The 21,382-nt window shown below is 39.1% G+C and overlaps 1 protein-coding gene and 1 long non-coding RNA gene across 4 annotated transcripts in view; one reads left to right on the top strand and one right to left on the bottom strand.

Annotated features, from left to right (window-relative positions):
• TBCE (tubulin folding cofactor E) overlaps positions 1-788 on the bottom strand; it is a 157,904-nt gene extending 157,116 nt beyond the window's left edge. For all 3 annotated transcript variants that reach the window (XR_005214542.1, XR_005214543.1, XM_037821504.1), the window contains exon 1: positions 680-788. The gene's annotated coding sequence lies outside the window, so the exon portion shown is untranslated. The remainder of the gene's footprint in view (positions 1-679) is intronic.
• A 67-nt stretch (positions 789-855) lies between these two features.
• Positions 856-15,311, top strand: LOC119515233. The gene is made up of 3 exons (XR_005213001.1): positions 856-975; positions 11,567-11,690; positions 14,933-15,311. It is a non-coding gene; the product is annotated as an uncharacterized LOC119515233 (long non-coding RNA).
• The last annotated feature ends 6,071 nt before the right edge of the window (positions 15,312-21,382 follow it).

Raw genomic sequence — 21,382 nt, 5'->3', positions numbered from 1 at the left:
CCCACAAGGGTCTTTTGCTATTTAATATCAGAAAAAAAGTAAAGTCTTCTGTACCTTAATCTCTATGTCCTCTGTATTTCTCTAACAGTTTGGTATTTGTTAACCCTGTCTCTCCGACTGGATTGTTTCTTTGGGAGAAAAGAGCTCACTCTCATTTGGATCCCATCCACTTAACACTTGGAACCGTACCCAGCTGGTAGTATTCTTCACCTACTTGACTTTATTTCTTCTCAATCACAAATGCTAACTGATTTGGGGAAAGGTGGGGACGTTCTTCTAAGGTGATACCAAACGTTAGTCCTGCTACAAACTTCACCATTTGTAAAAATATTTAAAGCCTTTACCAAAGTGGCATGCTTGATTCTCGGTGACAAACCCAAAATCAGACAAATCATGTTTGGCTTCTCCTAAATCAGGTTTTTCGACGAAGTGCTGGGCGGCGCTGCCAATAAGGCTTGGTCACGGCGGAGCCCAGGCCACCCGCCCCGCACTCACGTACTCCCTTCGGGGCCGGAGAGTCTAGGATTAGTTAAAACCGCAATGAACAGGCAACGCCCTGGCAATCTGGTAAGTTTCTAGGAAACGGACAAGGACCGAGAGCACTGCAGGGAGACGTTCCAGCCAACGACCAAACAAGAATACTGGATTCCCTCACCTCCCCGGACAGTCCCAAACTTACCGGCCCGCAGCTGCCCTGGGTGGTCTAAGAAGCAGCCCCACACGCTGGCCGTTCCGCAGCAAAGTTTCCGGTTCTGACCGGAAGTGCTTCTTCAGGAAGACCCACCTCCGCGGAGTGAGCGACGGCCGCCAGAGCGTCGATGTGAATTGCAGTGGGTTGCTTGTTAGCGGGAGCGTTGGTCTAACTACATAAACCCAACATCCGACCATTGGGCTGCCCAAGCCACTCCACCGAAACCTGTGTTGGCTGACCAATCCAGTGAACGTGCATGTTCCAGTTCACTTGATACCATCGAAGTGAGTTACAAGACCTGTATTAGATTCAGTACCGTATTTATTGAGAGTCTACTACATAGGAAGCATATGGCGGTCACAGAAGAATAGAGTTTTGCTTCCTCAAAAGCTGAAAAACTGTTAACTAGCTAAAATGTAAGGCATACTGAAAGTAATGGCAATAACAGGAAAAAAATAGTAACGTAGAAGCAAGTTATGTAGACATGTTAATTTCTAAGCTTCAGTTTCTCGTCTCTTAAAAATCAGTAACTGCCTCAATTATTTGTTGTCAGGACCAAAGGAGATGGAGCTTAAATACATGCTTAGCAATGGTGTCTGGCACATGATTAAAGCACACAATACCTATTCTATTGTTATTGTTGATTAAAATAAAAGAAGCCTTTAACTCAGCCAAGGGGAAATTGAATAACACTTCAAGAAGATAGCATTCATGCTGGATGTTAAAGTAACAGGACTTTAACACATACGGAATCTGTAAAACACATTGTAAATCAGTAAAAACTTAAATAATGAAAAGACATAGGGCTGAGAAACCTTGTTCCCTAAAATAAACTTCCATAGGTTTTGCTGATTGAAATCATATCCGTAAAAATGCAACATTCTGCTCACCTGAAGGCTCTAAGAAGTGGATCACTAACACTTTCCAAATAAGGGGTTTTTAGATATAAGCTTCCATGTTTGACTTTGTAGTTTTAAGGAAAACAGTACTTTGCTTTTCTTTGAAGCTGCTTAATTTAAATCTTGAGTAAACTCCACCTTACCCCCAATCCTCTGATATCCCTGCCTCTTCCTTTTTTTTAAGACTTCCCCATAGTTCCTCTCATGTGGTCTCTTTTAATTCAGCAACTTAATAAGCCTAAGTTTATTAGACAACAGGTTTGTCTCTGATGATCTTTACCTGATGGGCTTTATCACTCTTTATTTTGACCATTCACCTATAAAGGATGGTGGATACCTTTAGCTTCACTTTAGACAAAAACTGAAGCAGAATAAAAATAAATTATTTACTGACACTCACCTGTGCCCTGAGAAAGAGCTGTGGATTATTTAACTTGAAAGTTTTGAATTACCTTTTGGGCAGAGATTGATCACAGTTTTGAGAATTAGGAGGATCCACCGAATTCAGGCCAGCCTCACAGCAAATAAAGACATAAATCCTTTATTTCATAAAAACTCTTGTCTCCATGAAAAAGTCAACATAAAAAGACACCAGGTCTTGGAAATTTCCTATATAACTACTTGTTAAATGATACTTTGAAAGTTATCACCTTTTTGCATATATGTTATATTTCAAATAAGTAAATAACTAAAATTGTGGAACTGTAACCCATAACATTCTTTGAAATTTGCTAACTACTTGGTAAATTTCACTTGGAAAGTTACCACTTCTATGTAAATATTTTAAAAAAAAAAAAAAAAAAAAAAAAAAAGCCCCAGGCCAATGGTTCTGTCTCTTGCTTCAATCATGTTTGGACAAAACAGACCAGGGGACCACCACCACTTCAGCCTCCAACAACCCTCCAGTCTCCTCTCCAGTTGCAATCTCTGGGACCATCTCGGCCATCCCCTGCTTCTGTGACTAGCTAACACCATTTTTTGGTAGTTAGCTCCTTATCATCAACAAACCATGAACTCCCAGATCTGTCATAACTATTCCACCAAAGTGGGAGCCATCATCGACCACCTGGTCAACCTGTATCATAGTCCTGCACAAATCATTTCCTGCACAAACACCTATCCTCTTCCTGTATTCTCAGAATGAGTTGTTTACGCAACCATCTCCCCAGCCAGCCCAGGCTAAAAACTCATGATTTATCTTTTCCACTTCTAATCAATCATCAAATCTGTCCGGGTTTTTTCCCCTACAACAGTTCCTGAATTTGTCCCGTCTTCCTCAACCCTGTTACATGACGCTTCATCATCTCTCACCTAGACTGATGCAGTAGCCTCCAGTGGTAGACTCTGTGATGTGCCCAAACCCCCTCCCCCCATTCCCACATCCACCACCACCACCACCCCAGGATTCCTTTTAAAAGAGAACTTGTTGGGAGAGGAGCTAAGATGGCAGCATAGAGAGGACTGGAAGCCAGTTAGTCCCCCTGGAACAATTCATAAACTACCAAAAAACTAGTAAATAACCTAGAATAACTGCAGGGAGACAAACGTGACTGTCCACTCATCATACACCAATCTGAATTGAGAGGAATGCCCAAGATCGCAGCATACAATCTGTAAGTAAAAACTGTGGACCCAAGCCAAAAGCCGAGAACCCCTCCCTCACAGAAGCCTCGCAGTGCTAGAGAGCAGCACGCTCCAAACAAGCTAGTGTACCTCAGCCCAGCTCCAACTGGGGTTTTAATGTTAACTGCTCAATACAGACTGCGAATCCCCAACAAGCAGACAGAGGCTTTTGGTGATGACTGATCTTGGGAGAGTCAGGGGACATATCTGTCTCAGGACGAGGTGCCCAGAGGATTGGGTGCTATCTCTGGCTGACAGGTGAATCTGGGAGCTTTCTGTCCCTTTCTCGCTCTCTCTCAACCTGGGCAGCTCAGAGGAGAAAGCCTCAGCCATTTTCAGCTCCCAGCTCTTCATAGTAGAGAAAGGCTCAGCCATTTTAAAATCTCAGCACTCTGAGTCAGAGAAACAAAGAATCTATTTATATGCAATTGACCCCTCAGGAGGGGGCATAGCATCCCAAGAGGAAAGGGACGGGCCCAGCTCTACTTCCTGCCTTACCAGAACCAGACCCCAAAGCCTGGGGGAGGAGAGCCACAGGCCACACACCCTTACACCAGCCCTGACAGGCTGACAGGCGCACCTGCTGGGCAGAAAAACACAGGGTGTTTCAGTCCTCTAAGAAAAACCATCAAGGAAATCAGACACTGAATATTTCCTCTTTCTGTAACCTGCGCCTGTTCTCCTCTGGGAAAACCTGATTGGGGTGGCCTAGGAGGTCAGATGCCTAGACAACAAAAAACTACAGCCTACACTAAGAAAAACGAAGTTATGGCCCAGTCAAAGGAACAAACTTACACTTCAACTGAGATACAGGAATTTAAACAACTAATGCTAAATCAATTCAAAAAGTTTTGAGAAGATACGGCAAAAGAGATAAAGGCTATAAAGAAAACACTGACCATACATAAGGCAGAAATCGAAGGCTCAAAAAAATAACCAGCAGAATCTATGGAAATGAAAGGCACAACACAAGAGACAAAAGACACAGTGGAAACATACAACAGCAGATCTCAAGAGGCAGAAGAAAACACTCAGGAACTGGAGAACAAAACACCTGAAAGCCTACACGCAAAGGAGCAGATGAAGAAAAGAATGAAAAAATATGAGCAACATCTCTGGGAACTCAAGGATGAAATGAAAAACAAGAACGTACATATCACTGGTGTCCCAGAAGGGGAAGAGAAGGGAAAGGGGACAGAAGCAATAATAGAGGAAATAATCAATGAAAATTTCCCATCTCTTATGAAAGACATAAAATTACAGATCCAAGGATCCCAGTGTACTCCAAACAGAATAGATCTGGATAGGCCTATGCCAAGACAATAATCAGATTATCAAATGTCAAAGACAAAGAGAATCCTGAAAGCAGCAAGAGAAAAGCAATCCATCACATACAAAGGAAGCTTAATAAGACTATGTGCAGATCTCTCAGCAGAAACCATGGAGGCAAGAAGGAAGTGGTGTGATATATTTAAGATACTGAAAGAGAAAAACCACCAACCAAGGATCCTATATCCAGCAAAACTGTCCTTCAAAAATGAGGGAGAGCTCAAAATATTTTCCAACAAACAGACAATGAGAGACTTTGTGAACAAGACACCTGCCCTACAGAAAATACTAAAGGGAGCACTACAGAGTGATGGAAGACAGGAGTGAGAGGTTTAGAATACAATTTTTGGGGGAGATGGTAGCACAGCAAGGTATGTACACTGAACAAAGATAACTATGAATATGGTTGAGAGAGGAGGGTTGGGAGCATGTGAGACACCAGAAGAAAGGAGGAAAGATAAAGACTGGGACTGTATAACTCAGTGAAATCTAGAGTATTCAACAATTGTGATAAAATGTACAAATATGTTCTTTCACGAGGGAGGACAAGCAAATGTCAACCTTGCAAGATGTTAAAAATGAGGAGGCATTGGGGGAGGGATGCAATCAACATAAACTAGAGACTGTAACTAACAGAATCATTGTATTATGCTTCCTTTAATGTAACAAAGGTGATATACCAAGGTAAATGGCAGATAAGAGTGGGGATAGGGGAGGCGTGTGAGACAGTTGACATTGGTGGTGTTGCCTGACTCTTTATTCTACTTGATTTAAGGTTATCTTTCCTTTTGCTGCTTCCTAGCTGTCATTTTTTTCTTCTTCTTTCTTTTTTCTTTTTCTTTTGCCTCTCTACCTTCTTTGACTCTCCCTCCTGCCTTGTGGAAGAAATGTAGATGCCCTTATATAAATAGTGGTGAAGGTGGTGAACACATAAATATATGAATATACAGGGTACCAGCAATTGTTTACTTAGGATGGAATGCATGGCATGTGAACAAAACCATCTTAAAAAAAAAAAATGGGTTGATGATGAAAACTTGAGGGCAATATACTGAGTGAAATAAGCCAGACACATAAGGACAAATATTGCAGGGTCTCACTGATAGGAACTAATTATAATATGTAAACTCATAGACATGAAATATAAGGTACCAAGATACAGAACGAGGCTAAAGAATGGGGAGCGGTTGCTTAGTATGAGCAGAAGGTTCTACTAGGATGAACTTAGATGTTTGGAAATGAACAGAGGTGTCGGTAGCAAGATGTGAGAATAACAAACAGTGCAAGGTGTGTGAAGGTGGTGGAAAGGGTAAGCTCAGAGTCACGTATGTCACCAGAAGGAAAGTTGGAGGTCAAAAGACAGGAACGTATAAAACTGAATCCTGTGGTGGGCAATGTCCATGATTAACTGTACAAATATTAGAAATCTCTTTCATGAACCAGAACAAATGTATGACACTATAACTAGAAGTTAATAATAGGCATATAGGGAAAAAATATATACCTATTGCAAACTGTATACTACAGTTAGTCGTATTTCAATGTTCATTCATAAACAGTAACAAATGTACTATACCGATACTATGAGTCAACAATGGAGGGGTTTGGTTAGGGATATGGGAGGATTCGAGTTTCCTTTTCTTTTTTTTTTTTTCCTTCTTTCGCTCTATTTCTTGTCTGGAGTAATGAAAAGTTTCTAAAAATTGAACAAAAATTAAGTGTAGTGATGGATGTATAGCTGTATGATGGTACCGGGGGCAACTGATTGTCCACTTTGGATCTTGGGATAATTGTATGGTATGTGAATGATCTCAATAAAAATTAAGAACTAAAAAAAAAAAAAAAAAAGAGAGACCTTGTTGCCTGCCCCAGGTTCTAATAGTGTTGTCAGTAGCAAGCGCCTTCAGCTGTTAGCCACGTAAGGGATTGCCTCAGCTGCAGAGAAGCTGCCTCACACAAGGTCATGCTCCTTCCCGGACAGTCCACATTAGTGACTGATCTATGTGGGGATTCAGAGGTCTGGCCATCTCTGCCTACCTCAGGGCAGCTCTAAAGGGTCTTGCTGGCTCTGAAGCTCCCTTTGAGGTCAGCCAAAACTGTTATTGGACCTGTAACACAGCTTGACTTCTCCTTAGCCCAATCCTGCTTCTTTCCCTTTCCTTCTACAGGTGTTGATGCTAAGGACAAGTTTTAAGAAATATCTGCCTGCTGAATTCCATCTTAAGATCCCAACCTGTGACAGTTGGTACAGGAGTGATATGAAAAAAATAGGCACTACAATTGGGCTTTGGAGCTGGATCACGTGCTATCCAGCTGACAGTAAGGATCCCATCACTGGTAGTATGTGGAACACTGTTAGCCCTTGGCACTATCTCCAATTGAGAGTGAAAGCCAGGCCTGTTTAGTAACATATGAAGAGGTTCTCATTTACTGCCGCAAGAGCAGAGAAAGCTTATAACCAGGCCTAGGACCTAATTGTCAGCGTAGCTGAGTTCTAAAGGATAAACTCTCAACTAGAGCAGATCTTATGGGTCAAAATCAAGTAAACTGGTTGTGAAAAAATGGGACCTTAACTTATAAAAAGGGAACATTTGGGTTGATGCTCTGAAAATCATGAATTCCCGGATTCTTCTGAAATGTCTGAGCCTGCAAAAGTGATCTGCCCCTCCCAATTAAAACCTCCCAATTAAAATCACCCCCCTCCACCTCTGTCCCCACCCTGGCCAGAGTGTACTGGTGGGAGCTGGGAAAGTACACATGGGATTGTATTCTGAGGGTGATTGATCAAGATACCTGGATTATAAATTTGTATCAGAAAGAGTTCACTCTTTCAGAATACAGTACTTAAGACCCTGACAAGAATTCCGGAAGATCCTGCAAACATGCTACCAGAATGCTTCCTAGATGCATGGAAAAAGTGATGACCCACTCTAAGTGAAGTTGAAATGCTAGAATTGCTGTGACCATCAATGAGAGAATATACTAAAAGGTGCAGGTAGCCCAAAAGCAGCAAGCAAACCTAGGAACCAGGGCAACTAGGAGAAATGACTGATTCTAGGGCAGGAGCAGGAAATAAGATGAGAAGATCAGCCTAGTTCAGAGGGACACAAGTGCTGAGGAGAACTTGGAGAGAGAGATGTATGTATTAACTTTTAGTGGGGAAGTAGAATGGTGTAGCCTATCTGGAGGACAGTGTGGCGGTTCCACAAGATGCTAGGTATGTGGGTGTCACAAGGTCTTGCAACCCCACAATGGGTATGTACTTGGAAGATCTGGGAGCAGGAACATGAACAGACATTTGCACACTTGGGTTTATGGCGGCAGTATTCATGATTTGCAATGGACGGAGGTCCTCTAAGAGTATGTTGACTGATGAACAGAATGATGAACTGTGTATGCATACAATAGAATATTGAGCGGCTACAAGAAGGAATGAAGCTGTGAGACACACAACTAGGTGAATGGATCTTGAGTACAGCATTTTGAGTGAAGCACGGCAGAAATGAGAGGACAAACATTATAATGCCTCACTACTGCGGACTAACGACAATGTGTAAACTCTGAGAACTGAATCTTAGGGCACATCTTATCAGAGGAATGCTTATTGTAATGGTCCCTAGATTGTATGCTCTTACAGCAGTTACATCTATTCCTGAGTTGTAATGGTTATCTCTAAATCCTGAGATGCTGAGCTCCTTGTGTATAACCTGGTCAGTCTCCGGAACTTTGGGTATCTGTATGACATCCGAGACTTGGAGCTAGAGCTTGGCAGCTATGAATGTCAATATTACCCCAAAAGGCAACTGCTGAAAGAGCTGAAAAAGAGTTCAGACTTCAATTCGAGATATGAACAAAGAGGATCTGGTTAGGACTAAGGCAAATCAGACCCAGGGGTAAAGGACAATACTGACTGGGTTTTGAAACTACAATTTTTGTGCGAGTCCAAAAGTTTATTTGGTGCAGGATCTATATTATCTGTAGCACACTAGATAATTTAACCTGTATGATCAGTTTGTTTGAACACCATAGGTGCATGGAGCTGTGAAAGGGAAGTGGGACTTGATGAGTTTATACAGGCTGGGGGTGAAATCCTGATACATCCCAGAGTGATATGGGCAGAGAGTTTAAGTGTATTTGCGGGGCCCCCTGAGGAACTGGGGAGAAATGTAGAAATGTTAAGACTTCCCCTCCCGGGTTATTGGTGATTTTACCCAAACATTGAGGACTGCCAATTTAGTGGGCCAAGCCCTCGATCTGGGGGCTCTCCCTTGTAAGGCTAGTTGCTCTAAGGGAGAGGCTAAGCCTACTTATAATTGTGCCTAGGAGGCCCCCCATGGAGACTCTGTGTTGCTCAGATATGGACCCCTCTCTCTCTAAGCCCACTTGTCAGGTGAACTCACTGCCGTCCCCCCTATGTGGGACATGACATCTAGGGGTGTAAATCTCCCTGGCAATGCAGAAACGACTCCTGGGGATGAGCCTGGACCCAACACTGTGGGATTGAGGGGATCCTCTTGACCAAAAGGGGGACGTGAAATGAAACAAAATAAGGTTCCTATGGCTGAGGTCACTCTGGAGGGTATTCTTATGTGCTATATAGATATCAACTTTTACTTTTTAGTGTGTTGAAATGGCTAGAGGGAAATACCTGAAGCTGTCCAACTGCGACCCAGTGACCTTGGAAGACGATTATGTAACTTTGTAGCTTGCACAGTGTGACTGTGTGATTGTGAAAACCTTGTAGGAACAAGAGCAAGTTTCAAGTCGAAGGTTTGATTTATTAAGTAATGTGTTCCTAATTTCACTTAATATAGATTATATCCCAAGATAAATGACCAGTTTCTTACATTATGTTCTCTTAATTGTACTGTGCCAGTCTGAATATATTGTGTCCCCCAAATGCCATTATCTTTGATGTAATCTTGTGTGGGCAGACGTTATCAGTGATGATTAGATTGTAATTCTTTGAGTGTTTCTGTGGAGATGTGCCCCGCCCCCCAGCTGTGGGTGATGACTCTCATTGGATAATTTCCATGGAGTGTTGGCCCACCCATTGGGTGGGCCTTGATCAGTGGAGCCATATAAATGAGCTGATGGGCAGAGGGAACTGAGTGCAGCTGAGAGCAACATTTTGAAGAGGAGCTACAGCCAAGAGGGACACTTTGAAGAACACCCAGGAGCTGAGAGAGAGTAGCTGCAGGTGAGAGATAGTTTGAAGACAGCCATTGAAAACAGACTTTTGCCCCAGAGAAGCCAAGAGAGGAAAAACGCCCCAAGAGCAGCTGAGAGTGACATTTTTGAGGAACTGCAGCCTAGAGAGGAACATCCTGGGAGAAAGCCATTTTGAAACCAGAACTTTGGAGCAGACACCAGCCATCTGCCTTCCCAGCGAACAGGTTTTCTGGACACCATTGGCCATCCTCCAGTGAAGGTACCCGATTGCTGCTGTGTTACCCTGGACACTTTATGGCCTTAAGACTGTAACTGTGTAACCAAATAAACCCCCTTTTATAAAAGCCAATCCATTTCTGGTGTTTTGCATTCTGGCAGCATTAGCAAACTAAAACATGTACAATCATCATCACTCTCAACTTTAAACAGTCATCATAATATAATACATCCCATAGCTCTTATCAGCTGCTAATTATTCATCCCTAGTATTAGTGTAGAGTTGGTAAGATATTCCTATTAGATATAGTCATTAATACATAATGGGTAGTTTTTCCATACCACTCTGTTGCAGCAGTGTCACACCTTGTAAGTATATCATGCTAACATCTCTTTAGTTTTGTGGTGCTACTCTGTGGGTTACCTGCCTTTAAACAACCATTTACAAACATGTTCACCTTCAATGCATCACTGATGCTTATAATCCCATTAACGAACCATAGTCACTCCTGACTATCTCACACCATTAAGATCACCCTCATTATCATATCTGTACATATTAGATTATTGTTCCTCCTTCACTAGGTTCTGACTATCTCTAGGTCCCCTATCTTCAACATTTTAAGCACTTATTTCACATTTTTCATAGAGTTCACATTGTATGTTAGTGGTAACATACAATATCTCTCCTTTTGTGTCTGTGTGTAGTGTTTGAAACTGCTAAATATGTGGTCATTTGTTATGCAACCTAGAAAAGTAATACAATAAAGTCTGATTCCATTTATATAAAACTAGAAAATGCAAACTAAAGTGATAGAAAGCAGACAGATGGTTGTTTGGGGCTTGTCCTGGAATGGGACAGGAGAGAGGGATTACAAAGGGCACAAAAAAACTTTTGGGGTTATGAATATGTTCACTATTGTGATTGTGGTGTACACACATGTTAAAATATCAATGTGTGCAGTTTATTGTATATTTATATCCCACTAAAGCTGTTGTTAAACGACAACAGAAGTTTGCCCTGAAAAAAATCCATGCGTCTATAGTAATATAAACACATGATTGAAAAATAAATAAATGGAATAAGGGACAGATCTTCCTTACAGAATTCAAAATAATAAATGTTGAAGGAATAAGGGGAATAGAAAATTACCATTAGAACATGTCAGTAATAATTGCCACAGGCAGCATCTGCTGATGAAGGCTAAAATTGGTCTTACCGACTTTAAGGAGAAATAGGATAGTAGCATTGCTTCAACTAGTCCCCAAAAATATTTATTAATTGCTGTGGTGGTTTAACAAATTCTTTGATACTCCTCCCTCCAGGACATGGAGCTCAATTCCTCTTCCCCTGAGTTTAGGCTGGACTTGTGACTTGCTTCTAAAGAATAGAATGTGGAAGGGAAAAATAGTTACTTTACAATGAAGAAACCTGGCAGACACCATTTTAACCAAGTGATCAAGGTTAGCATCACTAATAATAAGTCACACTAATGTCACGTACTCCCTGATATGATGTCACAAGAAAGGCACGCCAACTTGTCAAGGTCACAAAAGACAAGAAGAAACTGAAAAACTGTCACAGATTGGAGGAGAGTAAGGTGACATGACAACTAATTGCAACTTGGTATCCTAGGGATTGGATCCTGCAACAACAGGAATAAATCTAAGCAATGGAGCAAAATAGAAGTCAGATAATTGGTTCTGACTTCCACCCCCCGAACATATAAGAGATGTCACTCAAGAGGCACCCGAATCAGGTAAAAATCAAATAGATGTGGATATTTCTTTACATATGCTATTCATTGTTTTGTGCTGCAAAACTGAAAACAAAACCATTTTATACACAGCTTGTTGATATTCAAGTTGCATTTTTAGAAACTCTCCTTTCAAAGATTCATAAAAAATTCTCAGCTTTTAAAAACAAGTTTTAAGTTATTTAATAATAAGATGAATTTTAAAAGAGGGTTTACTCCTAACAATACTTGAAAACAAAAAATCCTTCAACTTCTTAAAATGTCCTCAATTCAGCTAAAGAAAACTGAGATATCTGTCTCTTTTTGGAAGCTCACACCAATGTACATAATACACACCTAAAAGCCTAAAGTTAAATTAATGGTGAGTAAATTATAAATAATTTAAAAAATCAGAAAAAAAATCCATTGTAAATTGTAATTAAGGATTTGCAAAAGCCTATCAAGAGACAATGTAATCCTTTTGGGTTTTATCTTTTCTGTAAATGAGCTGGTAGTTCTTTTATATGTTAATATCTATTGCCAACACAAATATCACAGGCTTAATGGAGTGTTAATCAACTGTATGAAAGTAAAACTGTGTCAAAGTGGAACCAAGTGGTTTTTAACTGTCTCAACTTTTATTTAAGCTAAAAGACTAAATATTAAGGCCATAACTAATAAAACTAGAGAAAGTCTTCAGTAACTTTTAAGTACTACTTTTTTCTCCAGCAATATTCTTCTTGTTCTCCTTCATGCTAATAATGATATCAACATTCCATCATTTAAGCTTTCTACAAAGCCAACCTGGTTATTTAAAAAGGACAAAGGAATGCAAACAATACTCAAGCTACCTTAATTATAGGAATTATTAAATTCTGCATGCATTTGAGCACATACAAATTGAGCCCATAAGACAACAACAAACCCTTATCACTGAAAAGACTTCATGTTCCTCCAAAATCCAGTTGAAAAATATTTAGATGGATCATGATTTTGAATGCCAGTGCCTATTTGGCAAAAGTGAAATTACTTAGATCTACAGATAGGCCCTAGATATTATGAAAACCTTAATTATCTGGAGAGAAAATGAAGACAGGTTTTGTAATGTCTCTATGGCCCTTCTTTATGAAGTACAAGGTGATGAAATTGTGTGACTCTTGTTTTCTTCATACAGTAAGATGATCAAATAATCTGTGAAAAATCAATAACATTCTATCTGACTGTGAATTGTGTACCATACAGAATTAGTTTCAATATTATTTGGTCTACTTTTGGCCTCCAACAACCCTTGGAAGTGTTGAAGAGTGAAGAGGGAAAGATCTGATATTTAAATACCTCCATCTAAAGAACCAAATTAATAGCTGAATTATAATGAACTCCCTAAGCCTCATCAGTTACAGAGTAATGCTGGAAAAAAGCCAACACTTTCACACACCTCATAGACATCATTTAGATACAACTTTGAATCTGCAGCAATAAAAAAATTGCTAAATACATATTGTGAATATATATATTATAAATATACACACACATATTTATTCCTTATACAGCCAATTAAAAAGAGAACTATTAGATGTAATGATGCAAATTAAAAACACTGTATTTTATAAGAAATTTAAAAACAATCATGCCTTCAAATTAAATTTCTATTCTCAATAACACTTTGGAGAAAAGCAATAACACACTTGCTTTCTTCAAAAAAAGAAGACCCTTTTTTGTGTTTCAATTGTAATCATTAGCTTTTTAGAAGTTAGGTGGACTAGATTAAGTCACACAAGCAAACATGCCTAAATCTGTGACACACTGTAAAAAAAAAAAAAGTAATATTTCACTTTAAGAGCAATAAAATTTATAATCCTCACAAAGTGATTTTTATAAAATGTTTATTCTTTTAAATCCAATGCATTCACAAAGTATTTGCATTTTAAATATTTATCATTTCCACCAATTTCATCATTATCTAAGTAAAATAAGCACTTTTATCATAGATGTAATTAATGATTATTAATACTTCTTTCTTGAAAGGCCTAAACTTCTCCAAATTTCATAGGTAGTTTTATTGTATGTTTCATCTAGTAGATGATTTTTAAATGTGTGTAGAAATTAATAGTTTCAAACTGCTTAAATATATTATACCATCTTATCTATCCATCAGGTCAAAGGCAATTGCCAAGTTGAATAATAAGTCATAAAGAAATAATAATTCTGGCTTGTACAGAAAAGAAATGTACAGTGTTTTCGAAGCTCTTAACAGTTACCTCCTAATACAAATCTCCAAAGCTTAACAGAATTGGAAGATGAATTTCACAGTAATGTAATTCCATTTACATTCATTTTAATAGATTGCTAAGACATTTATTCTATATCACAATGGTGCTTTCCAGTATTTATAATTTACAGTTTCAGTTTGTACAGATGAAATTCTCTAACATTAGGGACAGTTATCATTATTACAAACTATCCTTAAACAGAAAAAACTCCACCTTGCAGAGAATTCGGAATATGGTATGACTAAAACATTAATGCAATATGGTTTTTAATATTTTAGCCATTTTCTAAACACCAGCATGTAAACTTGCCTATTTAATATGTGAGAAATTATTCATTGTGAAATTATGCACTAATTTTCTTCAACCATTCAAAATACTTCTTTTTTTAATGAAAAAGTTGAATATTTATTGTTATTAAAGGGTTTCTTATTTTGCTGCAAGGCTGTTGCTTCATTGTATGGAAACAGAACCATCAAATGTGGTATATGGCAAAATTAAGATAGTACTGTTCCTCACCTGACACTGTACAACAAACAAAAACTTATATTCACTCCCAGTTATATCCAATGAAAATATCATTAACTATTTTGACCCAAATCCAGGGATTAAAGTAAGCAAGTACAATATTATGTAAGGCTTAAGATAACTATCTTACTCATGAGTTACATACAAGTAGTTCTTACCTCCGAGAATTTCATGGATTCTGAATATAATAACTAGATCCTAGTCTAAATCATTGGGTGATGTGAAAAAGATGCAAATTGTGTTTATCTGCTATCATTAGAAAGTTAGGGGGTATTTTCTTTCAATAGCATAGTTGGAACCAGTAGTTTCTGTTTTCCTATTAGTATTGCTAAAAGTTGTATTATAAATTTTTATCCACCAGTAATTTAAAATATTGCTGGATTATACTGTTTCAGACTAGTTTATTTAGGGGTTCCATTTTCACTCCTCAACAGATTTTATGTATTTCTCATATGCTTTTTCATTCATTAGTTCTTCAAGTTCTACAGGATTACTCCGTGTCATCTTGATCAGCCAACCATCTTCATGAGATTTGTTGACAAGTCCTGGATTTTCAGCAAGAGCTTCATTAATTTCTGTTACTTCTCCTGATAGACGTGAATAAAGTTCACTAGCAGCTTTCACAATTTGCAAAGCACCAAACTCCTCGTTTGTTCAATTTTGTCCCAACCTCGGGAAGATTACAGTTAACGACATCTGCCAAAGCTTCTTGTGCAAAATTGCTGATTCCCAGTGTTCCCTTACCATTTTCTGTTGTTATCCATTCATGTTTCTGTGAATTTCCGCACCGAGAGCAGAAAGGGACCGGAGTGCAGCGTGCGAGCAGCGCCTGTCTTCAGCCCCCAGCCCCCAGGGCCACGGTGGGCAGTTCGCGGCGGGCGCAAGGCCCCGGGCAGGCTGCAGACCACGGCCTGCATGTCCCGTGCCGCGCGCAGCGCCGTGTTCGCCGGCGTGAGAAGGGTCACCGTGCCGCAAGCCGGACACTTGGCCAGCAGGCATCTCAATATACTCTTGATAAGCTGTTTTCAAACAAATAGAACACATTGTCCATGTCTCTAATGTTTTAACTTTCAGTGTGCTAAATACAGGTTAGTTTTACTATTTTTAAATTTCCCTACACACTTATAACTGGCAGCAAGAGAGATTTTAATGTTTTGACAAAAAAATTAAAATTCACAAAATAATTACAATTTTTCCCATTGATTATTAAGATTGCTTTGAATGGTTTCAGCCTGCATGATTTTATACTTTTTTTTTTTGCCTATTTTTGGGGAGGCATGTCCATCAACCCCCAAAGTTTCTCATATCCCTTCCGAATCCATTCATTCTCCCTCCACCTCTCCATTTCCAAGCAACCACTATTCTACTTTATCTCACTATCACTTAGTGTTCATTTTCTACAGTTTAATAGACACTGGAATCATGAAGTATGTACTTTATTTTCTGGCTTTTAAAACTCAGTATAAAAAAATAGTATAATTATTTACAGATTAACCTATGTTATTGTGTCTATCAATAGTTCTTTTTTATTGCTAAGTGGGATTCCATTGTATGGATATTCCACAATTTGTTTATCCTTTTACCTGTGGATGAAATTTGGATTTTTTCCAGTGTTGGGTATTACAATTAAAGCTGCTTTGCAATTCTTTGTATTGGCATATGCTTTAAATTTTTTTAGAAGAGAAATGGCTAGGATATAGGTAGGTGTACGTTTACTGACAAAAACTGTTTTCCAAAGTGGTTGTAACATTTTACATTTCCATCGCAGTATATGAGGGTTCCAGTTGCTCTACATCCTCATCAATATTTGGTATGGTTAATATTCTTAAATTGAGACATTCTAATGGATGTTTAGTGGTATCTTATTGTGACTTATATTTGGATTTTCTCGACTAGTGATGATAAGAATCTTTCTATGTGCTTATTTGCCATCCATATATATTCTTTGGTGAAATGTCTGTTCAAAATTTCTTTTTTGATTGTGATAATTTTTGACTGAATGCCAAACATCATGTTATCAAATAAAGAATGAGGAAAATAACATTTTTTTTTTCTGGAAATAGACTTGGTGCTTCTTCACCAATATCAGATGTTTCATCAATCTAGTCAGGAATTCAGCCAGGGTTAGGTTTTGTTGTTGCTATGGTTACTGTCACTGCATGAGAAGATTCATATTCCTCTAATACCAGTAAGCTGTTGGGGTTTTGTGCTTAGAGAGGAGACCAGTGTGCTATGGAAATTTTTTTCAGTGTTCTCCATGCTCAGCTTTCATCCATCACTGCATATCTTTGCCATAGAGTCTGTACTCTCATGTTCTGGTCCCTCTCCCAGTATAGACGGCTGTTAACAATTCCCCTGTACCAGATTCATGTTGGAAGTAGGAAAGCGCATGTATTATTCTCGTCAATCTTCAGTCTCAGGGAGGCCCTGGGAATCCTGACCTCAGAGTTGAGGTTTCTCAGTATTCCTGTCCCTCCTCTCTCTATTGATCAAACTCCACCTTGTGTTTGTGGATGCTTTCAGGCTGGAATTCCTGACGTTCTTCTAACGGTAAGAGCCTCTAGTTTGTATTAGTATAGGATTTTAGGCCCCAAACAGCTTCCTTCCTCTTCCTTAGGAATAGAGAGTTTTCTTTCTGCCATTCCCTCAATGGCAATACATGTTTGCCTGTATCCTGGTGGATGATGGGCTTTGCTGCCCCTTTCCCAGATGCTTAAGGGTTTTGCTCTGTAGGAGAGAAGCGTCTTTGGGTCTGCCCCCGTTGCTACTGATAATCACCTTTGAACAGAGGTGTTTGTTGCCTCTCCTCCAGCGTCTTAGGCTTTCCTTCCTGTGCTGGTTTGAATGTATTATGTCCCCCAGAAAAAACCATATTCTTTGATGCAGTCTTGTGGGGCAGACAGAATAGTGGGGATTAAGTTGGAACGTTTGAATTATGTTGTTTGCATCGAGATGCGCCCCACCCAACTGTAGATGATAACTGATGGGATATTTCCATGGAGGCGTGGCCCCACCCATTCAGGGTGGGCCTTGATCAGTGGAGCCATATAAACGTACTGACTCAAAGAGATGGAACTCAGTGCAGCTGTGAGTGATGTTTTGGAGAGGAGCAAGCTTGCTAGAGAGGAACGTCCTGGGAGAAAGCCATTTTGAAACCTGAACTTTGGAGCAGATGCCAGCCACGTGCCTTCGTAGCTAGCAGAGGTTTTCCGGACGCCATTGGCCATCCTCCGGTGAAGGTACCCGATTGCTGGTGTGTTACTTTGGATGCTTTGTGGCCTTAAGACTGTAACTGTGTAGCAAAATAAACCCCCATTTTATAAAAGCCTATCCATCTCTGGTGTTTTGCATTCTGCAGCATTAGTAAACTAGAACACTTCCTATGAGAGAAGGGTTTGGGGAACTGCCTGGTATTTTATACCATTGACCTCATGGTTGCCTATCACCTCCTACACACCCAGGTGGCTCACTTTGATTTCTGGCTGCCCCCAATATTTTTTGCGAGTACTTAGTGGATGCCTTTAGTAAAGATCATCTAAGTGAATGTAAACTCTCTTTGTCTGGGGCTTCCAACTATTCCAGAGCAACATGATATCTCACAATGGCCTTTGGTAGTTTGTTAACATTTTAGCTGGTTTCTTCTTACTGGTTAGTATGGTGGTTCCAGGTTCGAAACTCCGCTACAGAAGCCCTCTTGTATCTGAAGAGAGGTCTCAGATTTTTGAAGGGAATTTTGACAGAAGTGAAAAATGGAGAAAAGGATATCCAGACAGCGCTGAATAATGCATATGGTAAAATATGACGGCAATGCCACATTCAAGGGGTTTTCGTGTGAAAAGCTCCAGTAAAATGCTGAGTAGGAAACGACATCCTCATTGTGTTCCTGATCTGAAAGGGAATGCTTTCAAAATTTCATCATTACATATAAATTTTGCTAGAGGTTTGTTGGTAGCCACCATTTATAAGAATAATGAGTTGCTTTCTATTTCTAATTCATATGGGTATTAATTATGAAACTGTTCAGTATTGTCAAAAGTTTTTTTCTACAGTTATTGAGATGATTGTATGGTTTTCTCCATCAACCTGTTAACATAGTAAATCTCAAAAACAGATTTTCTTATTTTGGTCATCCTTGCATTCCTAGGATAAATCCCCACTTGGTAATGCTGTATTTATTTTATTTTAATCTGTATTTCTAGATTTAGTTGACTAATGTTTTATTTGGGATTTTTGCATTGTATTTATGTGTGAGATTAGCCTTTAATTTTACTTTCTCATACTGCCCTTATCTGGTTTTGCCATCAGGCTTATTACATTCACCTTATAGAGTGAAGTAGGCAGTGTTACCTCATTTTATATTCACTGGAACAGTTTGTATAAGATAAGGATTATCTGTTCTTTGAAGTTGGATCTAACTGGTAAAACCTTCTGAGTATAATGTTTTTGTGCTTTTGTTTGGTTTGGCTTTGTTTTCAGTGGGGAAGGTAGATTTTTAAACTCCTGAGATTCACTTATGTAGCTAATCAAAATTCTACTTATGAAGTTTTGTTAAGTTATATTTTTCTAAGAAATTGTGCATTTTATCTATGTTTTCAATTTACTGGTTATGGGTATCAAGTTGAATTGTTCACATATGATGCTGAGAGCTTACTCTGGGCAGTCTAGACAAGAAGTCAGCTAGGATCCCCAACCCCCCACCTCTGTTCTCCTAGAGGGAGGGGCTGCACCAAAACTCAACATCCCACAAGACCAGTACTTCCCTTCCTCAGCCAGAAGGGTCTGCAGCTTTCCATGGTCTCCTGGATTTCCAGGTGCTGGCAACTCCTATAAACAGCAATTACTTAAATCCAAACCACTTATGCCAAGCATCTGCCCACCCCCACCCCCAAACCCCGCAAACTCCTCCCCACTCCTCCAACAAAGATAATGTTCGTGTTGTGCACTGTAAGATGAGACAGTAGCCAGGACCCATGAGTCTCCATGGAATGCAAACCCATTGCATGTCCAGCTCTTTGTACAGGTTCTGATATGCATTTCCATGCAATGCTGGAAGGACAGTGGACCACATTCCTCTTCTCATCTTGCTGGTCCTTGTGTTGTAGGTTTCACTCAATAGAGCCTTCTCCTTATCTCCAAATTGTGTTACATTGTGGAATTCATCCTAAGCCCATATTCCTGGCAGGTGGTGATGATGAAGGAACCCACCTTGCACGACACTGGTTGTTCTTGCACAACACATAGTATTATATTCTTAGTTATTATTACATTCTCAGTATTATATTTACATCTCCATTGTTTTGTAGTTTGTATCCCATTTGTAATTTACTTTTTATGGTGATTTCAAGGTTGATCCATGTTACAGCATGTATCAGTGTATCATTGTTTTTTATTCTGAATATAGTTTTGTTGTGTGGATATGCCACATTTTGTTTGTGCATTTACCAGTTGATGAGCATTTGGATTGTTTTCATTTGTTGGCTGTTGTGAATATTGCTGCTATGAACATTCATTTACAAGACTTTGTGAGGACATATGTTTTCATTTCTCTTGGGTGGGTAAGTAGGTGTGGAATTGCTGGATCATGAAATAACTCCATGTAACATGTTTTGAGGAACTGCCAGACCATTTTCTGAGGTAGTTGCACCATTTCACATTCTCACTAGCTGTGTATGGGGCTTCCAATTTCTCCACATACTTGCCAACAGTTGTTGTCTGTCTTTTTGATTATAGATTTTCTAGTAAGTGTGAGGTAGTATCTTGTTGTAGTTTTGATTTGCATTTCCCTTGTGACTACTGATATTGAGTATCTTTTCATATCCTTATTGGCCATTTGTTTATCTTTTTTTGGAGAAACTGTTTATTCAAATCCTTGATTTTGTGGATTTTTTGGATGGGGTTGTTTGTCTTTTTGTTGTTGGGTTGTGGGAGTTCTTTGCATGTTCCGGATAGAAGTCCCTTGCTATATATATGATTTGCAAACATTTTTTCAGCCTGTGGGTTGTCTTTTCACTTTCTTGATGGTATCATTTGAGATGCAAAAGTTTTTTATTTTGATGAGGCCCAATTTATCATTTTTTTCTTTTATATCATGTGTTTTTGGTGTTCTATCTAAAAAAATCATTGCCTAACCAACTGTCATGAAGATTTACATCTATGTTTTCTTGTTAGAGTTTTATGATTTTAATTCTTATATTTAGGTCTATGATCCCTTTCGAGTTGATTTTTGTATATGGTGTAAGGTATGCAAACAAATTCATTGTTTGCTTGTGGATGTTCAATTGCCCTAGTACCAACTGTGGAGAAGATTATTCTTTCCCCCATTGAATTGTCTTGGCACATTTGTAAAAAATCAATTGAATACTATTGTAAGAATGTATTTATGGACTCTTGATTCTATTCCATTGATCTACATGTCTGTCCTTGTGTCAGTACTACGCTGTCTTGATTTCCATAGCTTTGTAGTGAGTTTTGAAGTTAGGCAGTGAAGGTCCTCCAATTGCATTCTCCACCTAGGTTCAACTCACCAAACCTTAATCAAAGATAACATCTTCAAAAGACATTTGTTTACAGTGGGTTCACACCCACAGGAATGGATTAAGATTAAGAACATTTCGTCTTGTGAAGTACATAATTCAACTTACCACTGTGTACATTTATTTTCATTTCTTATGCTTGGGCCTTAATTCTGGGCAATTCTCAGGTATTATCTCTTTGAATGTTACCTCTCCACCATTCTCAATTGCTCCTTCTGGAATCCTCCAAAATGATAAATAACCAAAAAAGTAGTCCTGGTGTGGTGATATCTGTGGCAATTGCAAAATGGATTTGAGGGACATGCCTCCAATCCAGGCTACATTTCATTCTTTGAGTCTCCTAACCTCACTTTCACACATCTTCCATCTCTTTATCCTCTTGCTGCAT

Source organism: Choloepus didactylus, chromosome 2 (genome assembly GCF_015220235.1).
Source record: "Choloepus didactylus isolate mChoDid1 chromosome 2, mChoDid1.pri, whole genome shotgun sequence".
NCBI classification, from domain to species: Eukaryota; Metazoa; Chordata; class Mammalia; order Pilosa; family Megalonychidae; genus Choloepus; species Choloepus didactylus.
Note: the sequence above shows the minus strand (reverse complement) of the source record. Positions and strands in the feature narration are given on the sequence as shown.